Source organism: Thalassophryne amazonica, chromosome 17 (assembly GCF_902500255.1).
Source record: "Thalassophryne amazonica chromosome 17, fThaAma1.1, whole genome shotgun sequence".
Lineage (NCBI taxonomy): Eukaryota > Metazoa > Chordata > Actinopteri > Batrachoidiformes > Batrachoididae > Thalassophryne > Thalassophryne amazonica.
Window position 1 is genome coordinate 66,789,551 of NC_047119.1, and position 14,049 is coordinate 66,803,599.

A 14,049-nucleotide genomic window follows, 5' to 3' on the forward strand; every position below is an offset into this window, starting at 1 on the left:
ATTAGCTTAATCCTCATTACATAGGGTGCTTCTTAATGTATGATGTAAATCACTGAAGATTTACATACACTGCTTGTTGAAAGTAAAAATCAGCAACTGCTAATATCATGCACTGGAGATGCAACCTTTGATCAACAGGTACATCTGTCTTGTTTGACATCCATATTAAAGCATAACGCATGTGAACTCTGATCGAATGCGTTTCAACATTCCCTGCATTTGTTTCTGCAGTCTTTGTGTGTATCAATAGGAAGCACATGGATCTGCACATTGTATATTCCATTGTGCAATTCCCTTATTGTCTGTGAGTGTGTATATTGTGAAGGGTGCGCCTGTAATACCACAGCATCTGGTGATGGGTAAATGTGCAGTACGATTGTGCCATAACACATTCTCAGCACATCACAGTTATGTTTGACAAAAAAATGTAACATTTATTATGACACCTCATCAAACATTAATTTAGACCATCAAATCTAAATAGCTGTTTGGAGTCTGTGTTCCAGGTTTCCCCAACTTGACTGCAATGTAGGTGGAAATGAATCTTTGTCAAGCCTTTGTGGATTTGAAGCACCGAATGAGTCAACTGTCACATTACCAGTGAAACACTTTCCATGACAAATGAATTTGAAATATATGCATCAGAAAAAAACAAGACTTGCACACTGCACACCTCTGAAGTCCATCTATCAAGTTGTACACACAAAAAAAATACTACTAATAATAATGAGAATAATAATGTTGCCCAGAAACTACATAAAAGTCTACTTATTTTCACTTTTACAAAAAAATGGCTGTAAGTAGTGGCATGCGACATGGCAAATGCATCCAGAAAGTATTCACAGCGCTGCACTTCTTTCACATTTTGTTATGGATTAAAATAATTTCTTTCCTCAAAATCCTACATATAATACCCCATAATGACAATGCAAAAAAAAGCTTCTTTAAGATTTTTGCAAATTTATTATTAAAAACAAACAAACAAACAAACTAAACAATAATGTGTACATGTACAGCCTTTGCCACAAAACTCAAAATTAAGCTCAGGTGCATCCTACTTCCACTGATCATCCTTGAGATGTTTCTCCAGCGTCATTGGACTCTACCTAGGGTAAAGTCAGTTGACTGGACATGATTTGGAAAGACACACTTGACTACATGTAAGGTCCCATAGTTGACAGTGTATGTCAGAGCACAAACAAAGCCTTAAGTCAAAGGAATTGTCTGTAGACCTCTGAGACAGGATTGTCTTGAGGCACAAATCTGGGGAAAGATACAGAAACATTTCTGCTACTTTGAAGGTCCCAGTGAGCACAGTGGCCTCATCATCCAAATTTGGATCAACTAGGACTCTTCCCACAACTGGCCGCATGTCTAAACTGATGATCAAGGGAGAAGAGCCTTAGTCAGGGAGGTGATCAAGAACCCGATGGCTACTCTGTCAGAGCTCCAGCATTCCTCTGTGGAGGAATCCTGTGTAAGGAACCATGAGGTGATTTTTGACAGCCATTTTAAATTTAATAAGCAGATCAGTGCTGTTGTTAAAACAAGTTGGTTTTTTTTCAACTTTGTTTTTTTTTTTTTTTTTCGAGCCAAGATCAAGTTCTTTTCTTTGACCTGGAGAAGGTTATCCAAACATTTGTCACAAGCAGGTTGGATTATTGTAACCCCCTGTACGTGGGTTTGGACCAGCCCCCTCTCTCAAAATGTTCTGGTCTGATGCAACAAAGATTGAACTCTTCGGCGGAATGCCAGGCTCTGGAGAGATCTGAAAATGGCTGTGCATCGACACTCCCCATCCAACCTGATGGACAACTGCACAAACTGCACAAAGATACAATAGTATGCAAACCTTTGGGCAGTCCTGATAATTTTAATGATTCTCCTTTATAAATTATTGGCTGTCTGGATCAGAAATTTCAGTTAAATATATCATATAGCAGATGAACACACTGATATTTGAGAAGTGAAATGAAGTTTCTAGTATTTACAGAAAGTGTACAATAATTATTTAAATAAAATTAGGCAGGTGCATACATTTTGGCACCCTTGTCATTTTATTGATTTGAATACATTTATCACTAATTATTGGAACACAAATTTGGTTTGGTAAGCTCGTTGACCCTTGACCTCCTTACACAGGTGAATCCAATCACGAGAAAGGGTATTTAAAGTGGCCATTTACAAATGTTTCTCCTTTTTGCATCTCTTCTCATGAATGGCAACATGGGAGCCTCTAAATAACTCTCAAATGACCTGAAAACAAAGATTGTTCAACATCATGGTTTAGGGTAAGGATACAAAAAAACTATCTCAGAGATTTCAGCTCTGTCAGTTTTCACTGTGAGGAAAACAGTGAGGAAATGGAAGACCACGGGCACAGTACTAGTTAAGGCCCAAAATGGCAGGCCAAGACAAATCTCAGATAAGCTGAAGCGAAGGATGATGAGAACAGTCATAGTCAACCCACCTGCTCCAAAGACCTACAACATGATCTTGGAGCAGATAGTGTCTCTGTGCATCGTTCAACTATACAGCGCACTTTGCACAAGGAGATGCTGGATGAGAGAGAGTAATGGAGAGGAAACCTTTTCTGCGTACACGCCACAAACAGAGTTGCTTGAAGAAAAAACTTGCTACCTACAGTAAAATTTGGAAGTGGTTCCGTCATGCTGTGGGGCTGTGTGGCCAGTGCAGGTACTGGGAATCTTGTTAAAGTTGAGAGTCACATGCATTCCAGTCAATATCAGCAAATTCTTGAGAACAATGTTCAAGACTCAGTGATAAAGTTGAAGTTCGGCCGGGGCTGGATCTTTCAACAAGACAACGACCCTAAACACTGCTCAAAATCTACTAAGGCATTCATGCAGAGGAACAAGTACAATGTTCTGGAATGGCCATCTCAGTCCGCAGACCTGAATATTATTGAAAATCTGTGGTGTGATTTTAAGCGGGCTGTTCATGCTCGGAAACCAACAAACCTGAGATGTTTTATAAAGAAGAATGGTCCAAAATACCGTCAACCAGAATCCAGACTCACTGGAAGCTATAGGAAGCATTTAGAGGCCGTTATTTCTGCAAAAGGAGGATCTACTAAATACTGATGTATGTTTTTTTGTTAGGGTGTCCAAATTTGTGCACCTGCCTAATTTGGTTTAAAGAATTATTGCACACCTTCTGTAAATCCTATAAACTTCATTTCACTTATCAAATATCACTGTTTGTCTGCTATATGATATATTTAACTGAAATTTCTGATCCAAACAACCAATGATTTATAAAGGAAAATCATGGAAATCATCAGGGGTGCCCAAACTTTTACTGTAGGGCTGCCACGATTGTGGTATCATATTCAAGAAGACCTGAGGTTGTAATTGCTGCCAAAAGTGCACCAAGTACAGAGCAACGGCTGCGAATATGTATGGACATGTGATTTCTTAGTTTTTTTTATTACCTCCACCAACGAAGTTGTAGGAGCACACAATTTTTCATATATTGTTATGAAATTTTTACTGAAGATTCATATATGTTTGATGTACATTTTGCATTATAGCTCATTCAAAAGTGCTTCAATCACTCTCATTTTTGACAATGAGGTGCAAACTGGCACACTCAATGAATACACAAAGTTTGATCTGCATCTGATCCGTATTGTGGATTTAGTAGATATTTGATATTAACATTGAAAAGCACTTTTGATCTCTATTTTGTATTATATTTTCACTTATGAAAAGCCACTTCTAACAGGACTTTGGCCTTGAATTTTTTTTTCCTAGCTAGTGTTGGCAGAGGTTTGCATTCTATGAGCATGGAGTTCTAGTTTTCAACAAGTTTGCAAAAAAAAAAAAAAGAAGCTTTTTTTTCATGTTGTCATTATGGGATGTTGAAAGTACAACTTTGGGGAAAAAATATCTTTACTTGATTTTGGAATAAGGCGCCAACATAAAATGTGGAAAATTGAAGCGCTGTGAATACTTTCTGGATGCACTGTATATTATAGAAAGGCTAGAAGATGCATCTATCACGTAAACTCATGCTGACAAGGCTGCGTGGTCACCATTTTGGAAGTGGACAAAATAGTATGTAAGGAACTTGGCTCAAGTTTTTTAAAGGATACATATCTTAGCTGACTACATAGAAATCCATCAAACAATTAACAGCGAAATCAAAAATAAAATTAGGATTAGTGGATTTCAGTGGGTTTTATTTTCAATGGCTTTTCACTCTTCTGACAATACAAGAATTCCATCACTTGTCTGTTCGCAGTACTCTATTGCAATAAAGCTTACTGGTCTAGGTCCTGTAAAATGCAAAAGGATTTTTTCCCCTCAGCATGCATTTAAGTGCAAATGAAAGGAAAACCAAACATTTATCGCAGAACTGGAAGAAAGTGTGTGTGTATGTGTGTGTTGTAAAATCCTAACATGAAAGATATACCTTTTACAAATACCCATTATTGGAATATGTGCTTTTTGTAAGTAACTGAGCAGGGAAGATGCATTTCTTGTAAATACCTCTACAGGAAAGATGATATGCCTTTTGTAAATTATTTAGTAGGAAATATGTCCCTTTTGTAAAGATCTCAACATGCCTTTAATAAATAATAGAACAGGAATGATGTTGATGTGCCTTTTGATCCTGAACAGTAATGAAGGTATGCTGTTGCAAATACCAGTACATATACATGTGCATGTACTTTATGAAAGGTTCTGGTCAATCTGGAGTTGTCTGAGTATGTTGGGGATTCTTATGGTAAGCTGTTAAGTGTGCCTGTTAACTTTGTAAAACCGGGAATTTTACAAAAGTTTTGCAATCGAGTTGTAATATAACTCTGTATTTTGCCCACTTACAAAATGGTGGACTGGGTTACAGGTTGGCACGTCTGCATTGCCCATGCAGTATAGTGAGCGTGCTCTCTAGCCTTTCCATAACTCTTATGCATATGGGTCACTAGACAAGAGAGGGTAAGTCACCTCATCACACATTCCAACAAAAGCAGACAAGAGAGGGTAAGTCACCTCATCACACATTCCAACAAAAGCATCCATGTCGACCATCAGAGCCATCACAACCTGTTTTCTCAGTCCCTGGACTTCCCATCGAGCTGTGTATTATTACTGTGACCACTCTCAGATATTAAACACCTCGCCCTATGGAGATTAGTGACTTGAATACATTCCCCAACAATTTTCAGGGCCTGGCTGCAGAAGAACTCCCACATTTTATTCAGATCTCCAGTTGTGTCCATGTTTGCAAGTCTTTCAGCCAGACTGATTGCAAACTCCCAAGAAGCAATCTAATCTTGAAGTCTCACCATATCTAATCTTTGAAACTGAGCTAATGGGTTCCGGTGACGTCACCACACCGAATGGCAGCCTAAGTAACCTTTCCACAACGAATTATTACTCTCGCCTCATATCATAGCCAAATAGGACATTTTCGACAAATACCAGAAAGTGTTGACGAGGCGAAGATGGGGAAAAAGGATGGACAAAAGAAAAACTCAGCTGCAGAGTCTGACAATGGACAAAATACAGCGAGCAGCTCCCCTGCACAGGTACGCGATGAAGAAGCTAACGCCGAGTCACATGCGGCTAGCTCAGCAAAAGTTTTGGAAGAGATACAGAACTTTCGTAAAGAGGGCATGGGGCAAAAAGAAGAAGGTGTTGGGGGAGGGAGATGGGGGAGGAGCGAGAGAAAAATATCAGAGAGAAACTGCGTGCCTTCAGGAGATAAGTCCCACCCTCATAGGAGAAAATCATAAACTCTGATTTAAATGGGTGGAAAATTATAAGTTTTGAATAAGCGGGAGAGCTGGACAGAATCAGATTTAGACTGTATTAAACTGGATCAGTGTGAACTGTATTATTGGTACATCTATCCTTCTCCCTCATCCAAATGAGAATATATACACAAGGGAGGAATATAATGTTCCATTTCCAGATGATGGACAGAGACTGCTTTGGGGGCCCTCACCCTACAGGTAGCAGAGGATTTCCCCCACAGCTAAAGGTTCTCTTTAACATGGTTCAGGGTCATTTCCAAGAGACCCCAACCTTGGAGCCACACTTGTTTTATCTTCTTTTCATGTGTGCTTTTTTGTTCGGGAATGTTCAGGGAGTAGACTTGTTAGTTTTTGTTTTGATAATATCAATGTTACATAGGCAGATTGATTTATATGACTGTTGGCACAGTGAAATTCATCTCATATAATGTCAACGGGCTGTTGAATCCAATCAAACATAGTAAAATTCTGTCAAAAATGAAGAAGGAACAAGCCCATGTAGTATATCTACAGGAAACTCATCTAAATGACAATGAACATAGAAAACTTACACGCATGGGTTTCATTAATTTATTTTTTTCATCTTATAAAACAGGACATAGAAGAGGAGTCGCTATCCTTATTTCTAACAGGCTAAATTTTGAAAAGATTTTTGAAATGAGAGACAAAGAAGGAAGATTTATTTTGGTAAAAGGAAAGATAGAGGGTAACTTGGTCACTTGATTAAATATATACGCACCACCTGGAAGTAATGTTAGCTTCTTTCAAAAAATTACTGATATTATGGTAACGGAAACTGAAGGAATTTTGATCTGTGGGGGAGATTTAAATATACACTTAAAACCCCAGTTAGATAGTTCCAACAAAAAACATCTTGTAGGAAAGTCCCATCATAAAAAAATAAAGGCATTATTCGAGAACATTGGACTAATAGATATACGGAGAAACGTTTTCCCCATTAGAAGAGACTATACACACTATTCTGCTCCACACGCCTCATATACAAGAATAGATTATTTTTTAACATTTGGAAAAGATAAAGATAAGATAAAAGATTGTGGAATTGGGACAATAGATCTAAGTGACCATGCACCTATTTACTTAAATGCTGATTTTAGCCTGCAGGTAAAGAATACTATATGGAAACTAAATTCAAGTTTATTAAACGATTCTCAATTTAAGGAACAAATCAAAAAGGAAATCAGCCTATATTTAGAACACAATGATAATGGTGAGGTCTCACCACCCATCCTGTGGGACGCCCTAAAGGCTGTATTAAGAGGGAAAATTATTGCATTCTCATCATATAAGAAGAAAATAATGAATAAAAAAAATGAAGAATTGCAAAATAAATTAATGGAACTGGAGAGAAAACAAATTAAATCTGGAGCAAAATTTAGTAGAGGATATTAAAAAATTAGGAATGAAATTAATAATTTAGCTACACAAAAAATTAAAAAGAAACTAATGTTTTTAAAACAAAGACATTATGAAAGTGTATCTAAATCTATGAAGATACTAGCCTGGAAACTGAGGGAAAAAAAATGGCAGAAAATACAATTTATAGAATTAGGGATCCAAGAACAAGCAAAATAAAAAATAAATTAAGTGATATTCAGAAATCATTTGAAGTATTTTATAAAACTTTATATTCTAAGGTACCAGGAGATAATTTAGATCAAATTGATGCTTATCTAAATTCTTTAGAGCTGCCCACATTAAATGAGGAACAAAATGAAATAATGATTGCTGATATAACAGAAGGGGAATTAATAAATGCAATTACTAGACTCAAATTAATTAAATCACCAGGATCAGATGGCTATACAGCTGAGTGGTATAAGAAATTTAGAGATGAATTAACACCTACTATACTTCCCACATTGAATTGGGTTTTGAAAAAGGCACAAACACCGTCGAGTTGGAAGGAGGCGATCATATCGGCTATACCAAAAGAAGGCAAAGATAAAATGGAGTGTGGATCCTATCGACCAATATCTGTTCTTAACACAGACTACCAATTATTCACCTCGATTATGGCCAGACGAATAGAGAAGTTCCTACCTATATTAATACATAATGACCAGACAGGTTTTATACAACAACGCCAAACACAAGATAATATACGAAAGACATTACACATCATAGATCATATACAAAAAAATAAGACTAAGGCAATAGTGATAAGTGTCGATGCGGAAAAAGCATTTGACTCGGTTATATATAGGTTTGGTTTCCATGATACAATTGTTAAAACTATACAGGCATTATATAACAATCCTACTGCCAGAATCAAAATAAATGGATCTTTATCAAAGAGCTTTACTCTGGAAAGAGGCTCCAGACAGGGCTGTGCATGGTCACCTCTTCTTTTTGCATTATATTTAGAACCGTTGGCTCAGCACATTAGACAATAAAATTAAGGGAATCTTTATAAAAGATACAGAGTATAAATTAGCCTGCTATGCGGATGATATTTTAGTGTATTTAGGACAACCAACATATGCTTTACCTGAATTGATGAAATCATTTGAGCAATATGGCAAATTATCAGGATATAAAGTTAATATAGGTAAGACTCAATTACTTGCATATAATTATAACCCACCAGATGTAATCAAGAATGAATACCCATTGATATGGCAAACAAAATCCATCAGATATTTAGGCATAATAAACATCCCACAAGATTTATCAAAATTATTTGAATGCAATTATGTTCCTTTATACAAAAAAATTAAGGAAGATATAACTAGGTGGCGCCTAACTCCTTTTCTCAATCTTTCCTTAAGAATAGAATCTATCAAAATGAATATTTTACCCCAATTTTTATACTTATTTCACACCCTACCAATAGAAATTAATCAGTGCCATTTTAATGAATGGGATAAAATGTTATCAAGATATATATGGCGAGGCAAGAGACCTAGGATACGTCTCAAAACTTTACAGCTTACCAAGGAGAGGGGAGGATGGGCTCTACCTTCTTTCAGAGATTATTTTCTTGCAACACATAAGAACAATTATATGCTGGTGCAATCCTATATATAATTCTCAATGGAAAAGTATAGAAGAGAAAATATGTTCCATTCCCATACAGGCAATTATAGCTGACAATAATCTACAAAATTACATAAAAAGTACTGACAATCCATGGGTGAAATGTACTCTTAAAATGTGGAAAGCTATCATAAAAGAACATAAGTTAGAAGGGGATATAATGGTTCTTAAATGGTGTGCATATGACTCAGACTTCATGCCAAACAGATTGGATACCAGGTTTAAGGACTGGCTATTTAAGGGTTTGACAGCTTTATGTAAATTACTGAAAGGGGGAACAATGCTTAGTTTTGATACAATTAAAAAAAGATACCTTTTAGAAAAACAGGATTTCTACCGTTATCTGCAGATACGACACTATATTAATATTAATATGAAAATGAAAAATGTCTCAGAAGCAAAAGTGAGTTTTATAAAAATGTTTAGGAAAGCATATAACTCTGATATTAATAGTAGAATTATATCATGTGCATACAAAGGCTTATCCAATCTTAAAACACAGTCAACCACATACATTAAAGAAAAATGGGAGCAAGAAGGAAGAATAAGTATATCTGAGGAGGAATGGACAACAATGTGGAGATATAATTGGAAATGTACTAGTTCACAGATTTGGAGGGAATTTAGCTGGAAAAATCTGATAAGATACTTTATTACACCCGTTCAGAAATCTCACTATGATGGAACTCCCCCTATATGTTGGAGAAACTGTGGTAATCAACAGGCAAACCACATCTTTTGGGACTGCCCGGTAATCAAGGATACACATGGCTCTACAAGATATTTTTAAAGATGTAATGCCTCTCGAGATGAAGATTATATATTTTGGAAATTTACCTCAGAAATTGTAAAAAAAAAAAGACAAATATTTATTAAATATTTTGTTGGTTGCAGCTAAAAAGGCATTAACCAGGAAATGGTTATTACAGGAAAGGGCGACTTTAACTGAATGGATGAATATTACAATGGACATTTACAATATGGAAAAGATAACAGCGTGTATTAACTACAAATTGGAACAGTTTACCTCAAACTGGAGAAAATGGATCCACTATGTAACATCTCATAGGCCTGATTTTGTTTTCTCAGATAATTAGTAAAGTTATAACAGCAATTTACTCCCTAATTGTTTCAGTTCTGTTTGGGTTTTTTTTGTTGTTGTTGTTGTTTTCTCTAATATTGCTTTGCAGCATTTTGTGTCGGGGTATGTGTGCTTTTAAAATGAATGTACACTGATGTTGATAATATGAGGATGATGAACACACAATGGTTACAGTATGTTATGTAAATATCTGACACGGAATGCTAATAAAAAATAAATTACAAAAAAAAAAAGAAAAAAAAAAAGAAAGTGAGCTAATGGCAGTCTGTGAGACTTCAGCTGAATCCTCAAGGAAGCCATAACAAATGTGTCGCAACACCAGTACCTTGTGTTGTGAAAATTGTATGCTAACCATTGACTAGATGACTAGATGTCTCTGGTACGTCTCTTCAGAGGATCTTTGGGTTCTGCTGGAATGAGTTTGTGTCACATGAACAAATACTTAGTAAGACTCAGACGAGGAGTATCACTTGCATTGTGATGGAATGTCTGCTATGACATTTTGGTCGCGTGGTGTGTTCCGTGCATGATTCAGCACACAGGTGCCTCACTGTTGAGGACCCCAGTACCTGAAAAGGTTGTCTCCCTGGCTGGTTGCCATCCAGTATGCGGGACAGTTCCATAGTGTGGTGGATGCTAGTCACGTCTGTGCCCAAGGTAATGCACACAAGTCCAGCTGTTTGTTAGATTCCCTGTCTGTGGTTCATCCCTTTCAGTTTCCAATACTCCCTCTGGAAATTGCACTGCTTCAAGATGCAATGCGCAGCAGGCAGACATGATTGCAATCGATAATTTGTCAGATTCAAATAAGGCCCAAATTACAACCCCTGGCAAAAAATTATGGAATCACCGGCCTCGGAGGATGTTCATTCAGTTGTTTAATTTTGTAGAACAAAAGCAGATCACAGACATGACACAAAACTAAAGTCATTTCAAATGGCAACTGGCTTTAAGAAACACTATAAGAAATCAGGAAAAAAAATTGTGGCAGTCAGTAACGGTTACTTTTTTAGACCAAGCAGAGGGAAAAAAATATGGACTCACTCAATTCTGAGGAAAAAATTATGGAATCATGAAAAACAAAAGAACGCTCCAACACATCACTAGTATTTTGTTGCACCACCTCTGGCTTTTATAACAGCTTGCAGTCTCTGAGGCATGGACTTAATGAGTGACAAACAGTACTCTTCATCAATCTGGCACCAACTTTCTCTGATTGCTGTTGCCAGATCAGCTTTGCAGGTTGTCATGGACCATTTTCTTCAACTTCCAAAGATTTTCAATTGGATTAAGATCCGGACTATTTGCAGGCCATGACATTGACCCTATGTGTCTTAAGGAATGTTTTCACAGTTTTTGTTCCATGGCAAGATGCATTATCATCTTGAAAAATGATTTCATCATCCCCAAACATCCTTTCAATTGATGGGATAAGAAAAGTGTCCAAAATATCAACGTAAACTTGTGCATTTATTGATGATGTAATAACAGCCATCTCCCCAGTGCCTTTACCTGACATGCAGCCCCATATCATCAATGACTGTGGAAATTTACATGTTCTCTTCAGGCAGTCATCTTTATAAATCTCATTGGAACGGCACCAAACAAAAGTTCCAGCATCATCACCTTGCCCAATGCAGATTCGAGATTCATCACTGAATATGACTTTCATCCAGTCATCCACAGTCCACGATTGCTTTTCCTTAACCCATTGTAACCTTGTTTTTTCTGTTTAGGTGTTAATGATGGCTTTCGTTTAGCTTTTCTGTATGTAAATCCCATTTCCTTTAGGCGGTTTCTTACAGTTCGGTCACAGACGTTGACTCCAGTTTCCTCCCATTCGTTCCTCATTTGTTTTGTTGTGCATTTTCGATTTTTGAGACATATTGCTTTAGGTTTTCTGTCTTGACGCTTTGATGTCTTCCTTGGTCTACCAGTATGTTTGCCTTTAACAACCTTCCCATGTTGTTTGTATTTGGTCCAGAGTTTAGACACAGCTGACTGAACAACCAACATCTTTCGCAACATTGCGTGATGATTTACCCTCTTTTAAGAGTTTGATAATCCTCTCCTTTGTTTCAATTGACATCTCTCGTGTTGGAGCCATGATTCATGTCAGTCCACTTGGTGCAACAGCTCTCCAAGGTGTGATCACTCCTTTTTAGATGCAGACTAACGAGCAGATCTGATTTGATGCAGGTGTTAGTTTTGGGGATGAAAATTTACAGGGTGATTCCATAATTTATCCCTCAGAATTGAGTGAGTCCATATTTTTTTCCCTCTGCTTGGTCTAAAAAAGTAACCGTTACTGACTGCCACAATTATTTTTCCTGATTTCTTATAGTGTTTCTTAAAGCCAGAAAGTTGCCATTTGAAATGACTTTAGTTTTGTGTCATGTCTGTGATCTGCTTTTTTTTCTACAAAATTAAACAACTGAATGAACATCCTCCGAGGCCAGTGATTCCATAATTATTGCCAGGGGTTGTACTGGCAATCGCATGTTTGGATGGGCTGCTTAAAAGAAGAGAGGAAGAAATCCAAGGCTGAGTTGTACAAGTTCAACTGACAGAATGTGCACCGCTACTACTTTTACTAACTCTCTGTGAAAGCAGATCATGCAGACACTGTAACTGTTCATGCTAGTAACGCAACATGTTATGGCACTTTTATGTTTTCAACTCACACATTAACATGACCAATATAGACAACAGAAAGTCCCCTCGGCTTCTCCATTGTTTTCACTTGGGGTCACTGCAACAGATCTGAGGTGGATCCTCATGTTGATTTGGCACAAGTTTTTACACTTTCCTTGATTGTTTTGGGTGCTGGTGTTTCTGAACTCTCTGAACAGACTCTGTGTAAATGTCTATGAATATATTTTTTGTATGTATGCCTTTCCTAATATTCTGGAGAAGATAGATGTTTTTATATATTGCAGCAGATTTTTCTAAGTATTTTTCAACTTTTGATATTGTTGTTTAGGGGGAGGTAATGGTCTAGTGGTTAAGCGTTGGGCTTAAGACCAGAGGATCCTCGGTTCAAATCCCAGCCTGACCGGAAAATCAGTAAGGGCCCTTAGGCAAGGTTCTTAATCCCCTAGTTGCTCCCGTTGTATAGTGAGTACCTTGTATGGCAGCGTCCTCACATTGGGGTGAATGTGAGTCATTATTTGTAAAGCACGTTGAGTGTCTGATGCAGACGGAAAAGCTCTATATAAATGCAGTGCATTTATCTTTATCGAGGAGGAAAGACGTACAGTGAGAGATGAATTATTTAAGTGCAGAGAGTCAGTCTGTTTTAATCACGTAAGCATGAATAATTTGTCTGATATTACACAGTGGAATTAATCTATAACTTCAGAAAATGCTAGCCTTTAAAGCTGCCATCAGAGAAGCACTTTTTGTTTCAATTATATGAGCGAAGTGACAGCGGCTGTGAGCTCGCTCAATGGTAGACGAAGTCACAAACCGGAAATGGCACAAAAAATCTTGCGAGCTCGCTCAATGGTAGACAAAGCCACAAACCTTCCTTCTTTACATTATTATGATATTGTTGTAAAAAAAAAAAAAAAAAGGATCGTAATGACAATTGTGAAGTAGCCTATCATTACGTTGAGTTTCTGCAATTACTCAATTTTAAATTATTGTTTGATGATATATACACAGATAGTGAAGAGCTTCGCTCAATGTCGACATCAAACATACTGCAAACCGCGAAAACTCTGTTGTATCTTTCAATGTACTTATTGTCCATGTTGTTAGCATTTAAAAATCACAGCACCTCATGGCGTCACCTATAGCGTGTTGCTGCAGACGACAGGAATTCTGCTATAAGGATTGCTTTGACGTTTTTGTACCGCTGACATGAACACAGCACTGTCAGAGCAAACGAGCAGATCGCGGCAGCTGGAATATACAAAGAAAACAACTGTTGACAGACTGCAATGCAAAAAGCTAAATGTAAGTAACAGGTCTGATATCTGGATCAAGATCAGGACATCCAAACTGAAATTTACTGCCGACTAACTACTGTAACCATACGATTACATATAAACATGACTCAAAATTCAATGTTTGCAAAAACAAAAAAGTATGTGGTTCA

At 37.2% G+C, this 14,049-nt stretch overlaps 1 protein-coding gene across 6 annotated transcripts in view; it reads right to left on the reverse strand.

Moving 5' to 3' along the window:
- The window catches only part of sptan1 (spectrin alpha, non-erythrocytic 1), a 118,444-nt gene that overhangs the window by 66,252 nt on the left and 38,143 nt on the right, over positions 1-14,049 (reverse strand). The gene's annotated exons all lie outside the window — the stretch shown is intronic.